Consider the following 11,133-nt stretch of genomic DNA (forward strand, 5'->3'; position numbering starts at 1 on the left):
AGCTTTGTTAGGAGAAATGATACTTTTCAATTGTTCAGATTTAAATTAAAATTTTTTGTACGTGTTCATAAATTTCCTGAGTTTGTCTTGACTGGCAGAATTCCAAGTAGTTTACTTTGTCTACAGTTATTTTGAATGGAATTTTTCTTTCACTCTATTTCTCCTGGACTTTATTATTAATATATAAAAACATGATATTTTATATGGGTTTTCTTTTCATTTCATAAATTTATTTTATAACAAAAATTTACAATAATTGTTCACTGTTTAAATTGATTATCCAGGATATTCAAAGTATAACATCATATCATCTGTAAAGTGAGATAACTTTGTTGACTCGTTGATTTTTAATTCCTTTATGTTCTTTTTTCTTCTCTTCCCATGATGTTAAAATTTCAAGGATAATATTCAATACTGGTTATGATAATGGATATCCTTGTTTCTCCCTTATTCCACTTATATTTTATTTATTTATCAATTTTAAAGTTTTTTTCCAGGAATTGAGGTTAAGTGCCTTGCCCAAGGCCACACAGCTAGGTAATTGTTAAGTGTCTGAGACCAGATTTGAAGTCAGGCACTCCTTACTCCAGGGCCGGTGCTCTGTCCTCTGCACCACCTAGCTGCCCCATTTTCCACTTATATTTAATGCTTGCTGATGGCTTAAAAAGATATTGCTTTACATTTTAAGGACAAATCAATTCATTCCTATGCTCTCTACTGTTATTAATAGAAATGAGTGCTTATTTTGTCAGACTTTTTCAGCACCTATTGAGAAAATATCGAGATTTCTGTAAGATTTTTTTTGTTAAGCCAATCATCTTCACAGTTTTGCCTTCTTCAAATATTTCTTATAATTATATCAAGAATTTTTCTTCAAAGTTATTACTTTTTACTTTTTGTGATATGAATTTAATACACATATTATTTCTCTTCTTGAACTGACTTTTAAATTCTCCCTCCCTCCCTCCCTCCCTCCCTCCCTCTCTGTCTCTCTGTATGTATGTATGTATGTATCTTTCTCTTTTCTCTCTCTTTCCCTTATATTCACAAAAGCTAATATGACTTACCTACTGTCAAAGAGTAAATGTTGTGTGCCAAATGTTGTGTGGTTTGAACACAAATCTTCCTGACACCTAGGTTTCCTGTGTTTTTCTGCTATCATGTTTATGTTTCTATGCCTGAGTTTTTCTGCATCTAGTTCTATCTCTGTCTATTCTCTTATATGTTTGTCTACTTTTCTGCAGAAACATACAAAATATGCCTAAATATCCTGAACAAGGTCTCCAAAACACTTCTCAACCCTCACTACAACATAATTCTTGCATTTCATCTTTCTTTTCCATTTCCCTCCCTAAGGAATCTTTTATTCTTTTACTGAGAAAAGAATTCAAATAGGTGAACTTTCATCTCATCTCCTTTGGAAAGAAGATTCCATGCTATTTTTCTTTTATCTCTAACATGATGATGCTTTTCACATTATTTTCCTTTTCTATTCCCCTGTATATGCTGTCTTTTCTATTTAGAATGTGTGTGCTTGTATATCTAATCTCAGTTTTTAGCCCAGTATCTGGTATATAGTTTAATACATTTAATAATTTAGTTATTTTATTTAATTATGTAATAGGATTAAGTGACTTGCCAAGTTCACACAGCTAGGGTATTATTCAATGTCTTTGATCATATTTGAACTCAGGTCCTTTTGCCTCCAAGGCCAGTGCTCTATCCACTGTATTACCTACCTATGCCACTGGTAAATAATAGGCACTAAATCTATATTTTATGTATGTATGCATTCATCTAAGCATGTATGGATCTATCATTACTATCTCTGTTTTCAGAAATAGTTGAAATAGTCTTTCCTATGAGTTACTTTATAAGGAAAATAAGAAGGGAAATTGCATTAATTCCCTTTTATGATTATGATGTCCAGAAATTTTTCTTGCATGTTTTCTATAAATTCAAATTTATATTTTTTTTCTTATTTTCTTATGATTTAGAAATATCTTCATGAATATAAAATCATTGCTATATATGCATATATGTATATATATATATATATCATCTGGAAGAAAGCTTTGAATAAGTGGCAAATTTTCTTTTTTTCAAAAATTAATTTAAATTTTCATTAAAACAAGAGTAACCCAGAATTTTAAATATAGATATTGTTCTGGGTGAGGTCAAGAGTGGACCAAATGGATGAACTCACTCATCTGATATGTTAGTATCATCCACTTGGAAAAAAATTAAAGAGAACAACCTAGAAATTTGTGTTAATGTCCTCTCTTTTACATTTTAATGATAACCATATTGATACCTATGCTAAAAGCCTGGATGAGGAAACCAATTAAAAAAGAAAACATCTGAGATAATCTGAAGCATGTAAATCACAACTAAAATGGAAATACTAGCAGGTTTCTTAATAGTTTGATCTATTAATTTAAAAAACTAAGAAAAGGTTATTTTTATGTCAGCATTATACCCTCTTTACCATTTATATTAACCTTTAAGTTGAATCTAAATTGACTCAGTAGAAAAAATTGCAGATTACGGCTTTGACTTTTATTTTAATGAGAATAGTTGCTATACCTAAATCTTTAGTGGCTAATGATTTCTCAAGAATTTATTTTTACATACCAATAATGGGGTAAGTCATTCTTTACAAATGCACAAATTTTCCATAAGGTCTTTTCTATTTAATTCAAATCAGTTTTTAAAAAATGAACATCAATTGAGCAACTCAGCAAATGCTGAAAGTTAACATAAAAAGGTATTATACAACTTTCAAAGTGTTGGGCATCAAATAGAAATAGATCAATATTCAAACAAGAATATTCATATTTAAAATAACTATTATAAACCTATTCAAATATTATGGGTGAATGCAACTTATTAAATGTTTCCTACCATATTGAAATACAAATGCAGAATCAAGAACAGATTCTGGCTCAAGAATCTCACATTTGAATAAAAGGAGAACATACATATTAGATAAATCTCATCTGTAATTATTTCAAAAAAACGTAAGGGACAAATCAATTTAGAAATTCAAGTCTTGGAAAGGAAGTAGAAGATGAATAAAAGAACAAGCATTCTTTCCTCCATAGATTAAAATCCTTATGAGATCTCATCAAGTTTCACAAAAATATTCAATAAATACTTAATGATTAAACAGGGAAGTGTGTTTTGTTTGTCATATATACTATATATCAATGAATTGCTTATATTTTTATGATATATAATGAATTATACATACATTATCTTTTCTTACATGAATATTTATATTTGCATACTGATATAGTATGTATATGTGTACACCAGTGCACAATACATATATGTACATGCTCACAGGAAAATGGCCAAATATGTTTGTATTACTTTGTGGGTATGTGCATATATATGTATGTATGTATATGTGATATACATATATATATATATATATATATATGTACACACACACATACACACACCTTTACATATATTCATGAATATGTATAAACATGTCTATGTATAGACACCGACCATTTGTTCTTTATTTGACATTAATTCTTCTTTGTGAGATGACTAGGGTTGAATGACTTCCCCAATGCTACACCATAGTAGGTGTCATGTTTCTTAGACCAAATTTGTGGTCACATCCTTTTGAATCCAGGATGTTTCTCTTTCCACTGCACCACTTTGCTGCACTTCTTTTTCATTTTCCTAAAAGAAAAATTATATCACTGATGCGGGGGTTGTGAATATAGAAGCTGTTGGAATCAGAAACACATTTTGTGGAAGGAAAAATATTATCTGTGCTTGTCTGTGAAGCTAAATATTGTTCAGTATGAATTCATCAAGATGAATAGCCTTGGTCTGTGCCCCGTCCTCCTGTTTCCAGTTTACCTGATCTTGGTCATCGATGGGTCAAACTTGTGCTGGTGTGATAGGAAATAGTGTGTTGGACTTATAAGTCATGCACCTAGGGACAGGAAAGCTCAGTACCTAACTTACTTATTGAAGAATACCTGGATCCAGGTTCTAGACCAATCCACAAGTACCACCCTTATCCAACCCACTATAATAGTTCATTTAAGTCAACCAGAAGAGAAGCTGGCTCTCTCACTCTTCTTCACCCTACCTTTGCTCTGTAAGCATGAGGATCTATCTATCTATCTTCTTACAGTAGTGCCACATGATCCTAGCCTAGGTCTTCTGAAAAACTGACATCTAAGCCAAGTGACCAGACTAAGTCAACCCGTTTGTCTCTCTCCTTTCCCTCTCACACTCAGCTCAGGCAGTTTTTCTGACTCTCTCTCTCTCTCTTAATCCTCACCTTTGCAGGCTTGTATAATAAATTCTGAAAGGTTTTAAAATTCCAGGACTGTTTGTGAATTCTTTTACTTTCAAGGCTTCTCAATCTTAGTAAGTGACACCAATGCCAAGAAACACTTTGACCTGACATGCATAAATTGGATTTCAGTGAAGTAGGTCTAAACAAAGTCACCAGTATCATAGTATCCTCCAGACTGATCAAAGTCCAGTGGCAACACAAAACTTAAGAAAACTGAAAACCTTATGTTATAAAGTGGATAACTTTATTTTTCTCTAAATCAAAACTTTCATAAGCCTCAGTTTATCTTAATGCTCATTGAATGACTGGGGGCTAGGAAAAGAACTGTGACTAAATTTATTCCCAGAACAGAAAACTATAGCTATTTTCACTTTATTTAAGTATATAAAAACCAAACAATGAGACAGAGATGGGTTGGGGGTTATTATTAACAATTCAATAAAAGCCAGTGTGCTTTGGATTTAAAGGCATAGTCAAGTAGCAGGATAAAAAAATAAAATCAGAAAAAATCATTTTCCTTTATGTATATCACTAATACACATCAGTAGAAAAATATATAAAGAGAATTGTCATGAAAATAATTACAAAATTCACAAAATATCTGGGAATTTATCCAATATATTATTTTAAGACTGATATAAACAAAATCATATGCACTCTTCCCCAAAACAAATATTAATAGATGTACATAATTTGAGTCAGTTTCACTGTCATATTTGGATCAAAACAAAATGATAATAATGCCTGAATTATTTTATGAATTTTGTGCATTGTCAGTCAAACTATGATCATGTTTCCATATAAAAATAAAAGCAAAAATTTAAATTTTAATTTATTTAAACATGTTAAAAAGGTTCCTTTATTGTGAAGTAATTGGGGTTAAGTTACTTGAGCAGTGTTACAGTGCTAATAGGTAAGTGTCAAGTTTCTGAGGCTAGATTTGACCTGAGGTCCTCTAAACTCCATGACTGATTGGTGCTTTATCTTCTGTGCCAGCTATCTAAACTAAAAAGTCAAAATTTCAAGAAAGATAATTGTTAAATTTACAAATGAAGGGGTTCTATATTATAAGACACATCATATACTTATAATCATTTTTCAATTATGACTATTGAAACTAATTAATAGTGACATTTAAAACCATAAATAAATATACTTTGGTGCAACAGATTAAACAATATCCAGAAATAACTGGCTAAAATAAGTCCATGTTTTGTAAAATACAAGTACACAAACCACTGGGAGAAGAGTGGGATAATCACTTTAGGCCCTTTTCATTTTAATCTCCAGGGTTTGTGCTAAAAAAGGAGAAATTCTATCCTTCAAGCTTTGGTCTCAAGGAAGAACAAAAGAGAATTAGGCTAGTATAGATATTTATTAAATTTTTTTTAAGCTAAGTGATTGCCCAGACATTCACAGGGATCAGCTAGAAAACAGGATTCCAAGTTGGTGATTTGGTGAAAGATTCTTGTACAATTCCACTATCAGAAGCAAGAATCTGAGAAATTTTATTTTAGAATGTGTCCATCAAGTGGATGTCCCTCAAATCAGAATGGGGTAGGATATCAGATATTCCAAGATGTATATCCAAGAGGACATGCCCAGAGAATGGCTAGTCATGCTCAGGATCTTTGTGCTAAGATATTCAAAAAGTTTGTGAATCTTCCTTTACAGGTTCTGAGCATAACCCAGTAATTATAAATTTGTTATTAGAGTTCAATATTAGCAAGTAATCTAGCAGAATTATGACTAAGCCTACATCCTGTTAAAAAAGTAAAGGTCAACTCAAGTGATTTTAACATTAACTATCATTTAAGAAATCTATGAAGAATGGAAGAAAGTACCTTTATTTATCTATGGTCTGCAAAATATTCATTTGAAAGCAAGTGTTATTGGAAATCACAAATGACAAAATATTTTTGCTTATAAAAATTTATAATGTTTTTACATGAACAAAATTAATGTTTGGATTAAAAAGTTAAACAGTCTTCTTGGGAAAATTGCATCAAATATCTTGAAAAAATGTCTCATACACAGGATATGGAGGGAATTGATAAAAATATATTAGATCAAGAGTCTTAACCCACATAAAAAGTCATTGAAATGCAGGTCCAAATGGAAATCAGAAGTTAAAAGGCTATCACAAACAAATAAAGGGGCAATGGTCTAAATAAATAAAGAGAGAAATGTAAATTAAACTTTTCTGATCTTTCATCTCAGAATTTTCCATGTAGCAAAAGTCACAAAAGATAGAAATAAATAATTCAGCATGGAATTAAAGATATATTTATTTCAATATTTAGAAAATGAATCTGCATAATATCATAAATACTCTAAAACATACCTATTTTGGACTATGAGAAAATGTGATAAAGTATTCATAGCTAACTTTTTTTCAGAAAAACACAAACAGCAATACAGATCGTTTTCTTAAAGTAAGACTAAAGTAGTGTGGAAGATTTCAGAAATGCTAAAATATGCTTCATAATATTATTTGTGCATTGGTAATTTTAGAAGCTATCTTTAAGTCAATGCATTATATCCCCTGAAAGTTTTTCTTCTTTATTCTTAACTTAATTTTTCTCTATGTTGAGGAAATATAAAATAAATGAATATTTGAGCTTTTTCTTCACCTAGGTTCTCATTTTATTAAGCTTTTGAGAATTTTATTTCAGTTATGATCTTTCTACTTATCCTGTATATTCTATTTTATTCTTTGAGAAAAAATATTTTTCTGAGATAAATTCCATGAGAACCAGACTGAAAAATTGCCCATGGCATATGAAATGTTATAAATATTCAACATAAAATCAGTGACATTTTTCTTAATGTTGTATGGAGGTGCTTTAAGAACTAAGTCTTGCTGCTGAAGCATTTTTAAATGGTGTAAAGGCTACAAGAACTTCAAGAACAAGTGAGTTAGTTGAACCTCTAGTGAAAAAGACAAATAGGTTCTATAGAGGAAGGACTCAGCCAACCTCTGACTACTTTAAAATGATGTCTCAATTCCAAAGCAGTAAAGACATTAAAAGGTGAGATGAGATATGCTACCAATCCCAGATAATCTAGAATGATAGACAGATAAATTTATAGCATAGGGGGGTGAGGTTTGCCTAAAACCACACATGGTTGAAAGAGTAGTAATGGGATCAGATTGTGGTCAGAAAATCAGCATCAATTTCTGTAACTCTCAAACAGTCTATTGTATAGGAATCTGGCAGCAGCTCAGAAAACATTAAAGGTGATCACATGTTCATACTGCAAGTAGAACAAGACTATGTTTGTCCACTAATTTTCTTTACCCACTTAATATTTTTTCTTCTAGGTCAACTGTGCAACTGAAAATAAGAACATTTTTCAACAGATGGGAGAAGAAATTCAAAGTAAACATTATGGTTGAGAACACAAAGGATCAGGGATACCAGAAATGAGTTTTATTTCTAGTGCATAAGGAGAAAAGGTCTTGAAGAGCAGTGTGATTTCCAGTTATGAGGGATTATACACCCTAAAAAACAACATCATTTCATATCCCAAAGGAGCAATGACTTTGAGGAGAAATATTGATGTCAGTCCCGAAGTGATCAGGGGTCCATTCGGAGTAAGAACAAGAATGTAGATAAAGAGAACATGATTATACCTTTCTGTAGATTACACCATGGTTGAAATAGAAAACTCACAAACTATGAGAACAATTGCTGATATTAACAGTGTAGAAAAGCTTGAATATTGGGATAATGTTCCTTACCCTCCCATGCCTGGAGCAAAGACCATTTTTAACATAAAATTAAAATTAAGAAATAGTGTGGAAACGAAAAAAAAACCTGCCCATTAAAAAGTTATTACATATGGAAATTACACTGTCAGTCATATTATTCAATATTGTTTTATACTATATAAAATAACTAGACAGTATAAGGTTAAAATATTGCTGTGGTGTAGAAAATGATGAGCTAATGGATTTAGAAAAATAGGGAAATTTGTGACCCTTTGAAGGAAGATTCTATCCAGAAGCAGAGAAACAGAAGTGAAAATAAACTTTATATAGTCTTACATGCTTATTAATGCAAATAGGTATAAAGGTGCACTATTAAAGAAGTCTTTGTATATGTATTCTATATGTCTTTGTGTATATATACATGCATATATATGTGTACATATGTCTAGCTTTGCATATATATATATATTTATAAATCACTATCTATCTATCTATCTATCTATCTATCTATGTATCATCTATCTATCTATCTATCTATCTATCTATCTATCTATCTATCTATCTATTTATTAGTGTAGCCTTCTTAGGGAGATGGGAAAAATAAATAAAAAGTAAGTAGCAAAGAGCAAATGAAACCTAAAAGGAAGCAAAGAAAAGATGGTCAGCTTTGACTACAATATGCATTATGTATTGTTATATGGACAGCAGAATGAATTAGAAACCAAAATGTAACAATATGTAGTTTATAACGACCTCACTTGAGACAGAGAGAAACAAAGAGTTAAAATATAGGATTGGAGCAAATTTAAATGTGCTTCAGGTCAATTAAAAAAGGCAGGGGTGGCAATCAAAATCTCAGTCAAAGCACAGGTAAAGGGAATAAAAAAGAACTAATGAAGAACCAAGCAAGGAAGGTACTTATTGATATTAGACACCATAGAAAATGAAGTAAAATTAATAATAAATCTCAATAAATTCCATAGCCTCCAAATTTTTCAAGGAAACGTTAAATGAGCTACAGGAGAAAATAAAAAGTGAAAATAAAGTAATAGGGAGATATTTAACCTTCCCCATCTCAAATGTAGATAGATCAAACCAGAAAAATAAATTTAAAAAAGTCAAGGAGATGAATAGAATCATAGAAGAATTAGAAATAATAATCTCTGTACTTTTTCATAACTGTAAATGACACTTTCTCAAAAACTGACCTTTCAAAAGTGCATGCAAATTTCATGACCAATTACATAAAATGTGCACATTTCAGGCCATAATTCAACAAAAATTATACTCAAGAAAGAAGTGTGGAAGTATATACTACAAATTAATTGTAAAACTAATAATCTTATAATAAAGAATGAATTGGTCGCAAAGCAAATCATAGAAACTATTAATAATTTTATTAAAGAGAATGATAACTCAAATACATCAAAAATAAAAATAGATCATCAGTAAACTGGGCATGTAAATAAAATAATTTTAAAAAATCCAACAGCAATCCCCAATTAAATAACCCAATAAAAATCCTTAAAGTTACTGGAGCTTTCCATAGAGTTGAAAGTTAAAGAAAATAATAAAAGAAACTATGATTTTTTTTGGGGGGAATAAAACAATACATTGACTACTTTGATTTACTAAAAAACAAAAAAAATAGAATCAAAAATAAAGAGTGCATGATGCATCACCAAGGAAGTCAAAATTAAAGTGATTAGCAACAAGTTTTCTGACTTAATTTTAGACCAGTAAAACTGTCCATCTAGGTGAAATGAATAAACATTAACAAAAATGTCAACTTCAAATATTAATAGAAAATAGTAAGTTTAATAAAATTTTCTCGACCACGTCTAGGGGCAGGAGCTGTGGCCAGACCCAGAGTTTGCTCCTCCCTGCCGCCCGTCGGGTAGTACTCAGCGACCCGCTGGCAGCTGCCACCTGGGGACTACAGCACTACTCAAGGAGGCTCGCTCTTCAGCACCACCCCCAAGGTACCATGACTATCTATGACAGAAAATTTTTGATGGAATATCGTAACTCTCCTGTGGCCAAAACTCCTCCCCAGGATCTGCCCACCATTCCTGGAGTGACCAGTACCCCTAGGGATGCACCTGCTACTGAAATGAATCCCAATCATCCACCCAGCAGTCATGAAGACAAGCCAGGAAGCCATGAGGAGTCACAGTTTGAGATGGACATTTAAAGGGCCGGCCACCAGAATCGAGGAGTGCCACGCCCCAGACCAACATATAACAGAGGAGGAGATACACCGGTCAATCCTTGTAGGAATTGTTCTTTCTAGAGCAGATTCTGGGGATGGCGCTAGAAGTTTCACTCCTTCATTCCCGCAACGGTACAGATCCCCACTCCCCAGAACCACCACCAGCAGATAGTTCCATTAATGCCAGGAGCTGGAATTGTTACAGAAATCAACCCCCTGCTGCAGAGGGGCAAAATCAGGGGTAGGAGAGCCCTTGTGAACTTCTGTAGTTCTTCAGGTTTCATTCTGAATGGATGTGTCCACTCCTTTCAAGTTTGTGCCCGTGACCTATATACAAGGTCACGGGAATATCCCCTCTAGAGAGGATATAAAAGCTGATTGGCCAACTCTAGACCCCAGACGAGAGCTAAGTCCTGTCTGAGTATCTCTTCGCGACTGCAGTTACCTTCTGATAAGCCCCACTTCCCTTTTGCCCCACTCACTGGCCCCAACCCCCAGGATTTACATTGAAACATAGGAGAGGCTACTGGACCTTGACATCAAGGGAGCTGCTTACACTTCTGAGATGGGCTTAGGTTTAATCAAACCAGTGAGGTAGTTTACTGAATACCTACTAGGGATTGGACCCTCTGAGAAATACAAGGGACTTGCTGGAAAGAGGCAAGTACCCAAATAATTCAAAGAGCAGTGCCTAAGATGACTGGCAATGATGTAAGGTGGTACATGTTTACCTGCATGATAAGAGACAGAAGGGAGAATTTGATCTAGATACTGAAGGGATGGTTAGCATTTTATCAAAAAGTCAGGAATAGAGGACATTGTATGTAGGTTTCAACAGAATGCCTGCCCAAACAGTTTCTACTCTGTAAACAGATA

The 11,133-nt window shown here is 32.7% G+C and overlaps 1 pseudogene; it reads left to right on the forward strand.

Moving 5' to 3' along the window:
* The first annotated feature begins 8,702 nt into the window (after positions 1–8,702).
* On the forward strand, positions 8,703–10,262 carry LOC141489345 (eukaryotic translation initiation factor 4E-binding protein 1 pseudogene; annotated as a pseudogene).
* Positions 10,263–11,133: the final 871 nt, after the last annotated feature.

The sequence above is a fragment of the Macrotis lagotis genome, chromosome 5 (assembly GCF_037893015.1).
Source record: "Macrotis lagotis isolate mMagLag1 chromosome 5, bilby.v1.9.chrom.fasta, whole genome shotgun sequence".
Lineage (NCBI taxonomy): Eukaryota > Metazoa > Chordata > Mammalia > Peramelemorphia > Peramelidae > Macrotis > Macrotis lagotis.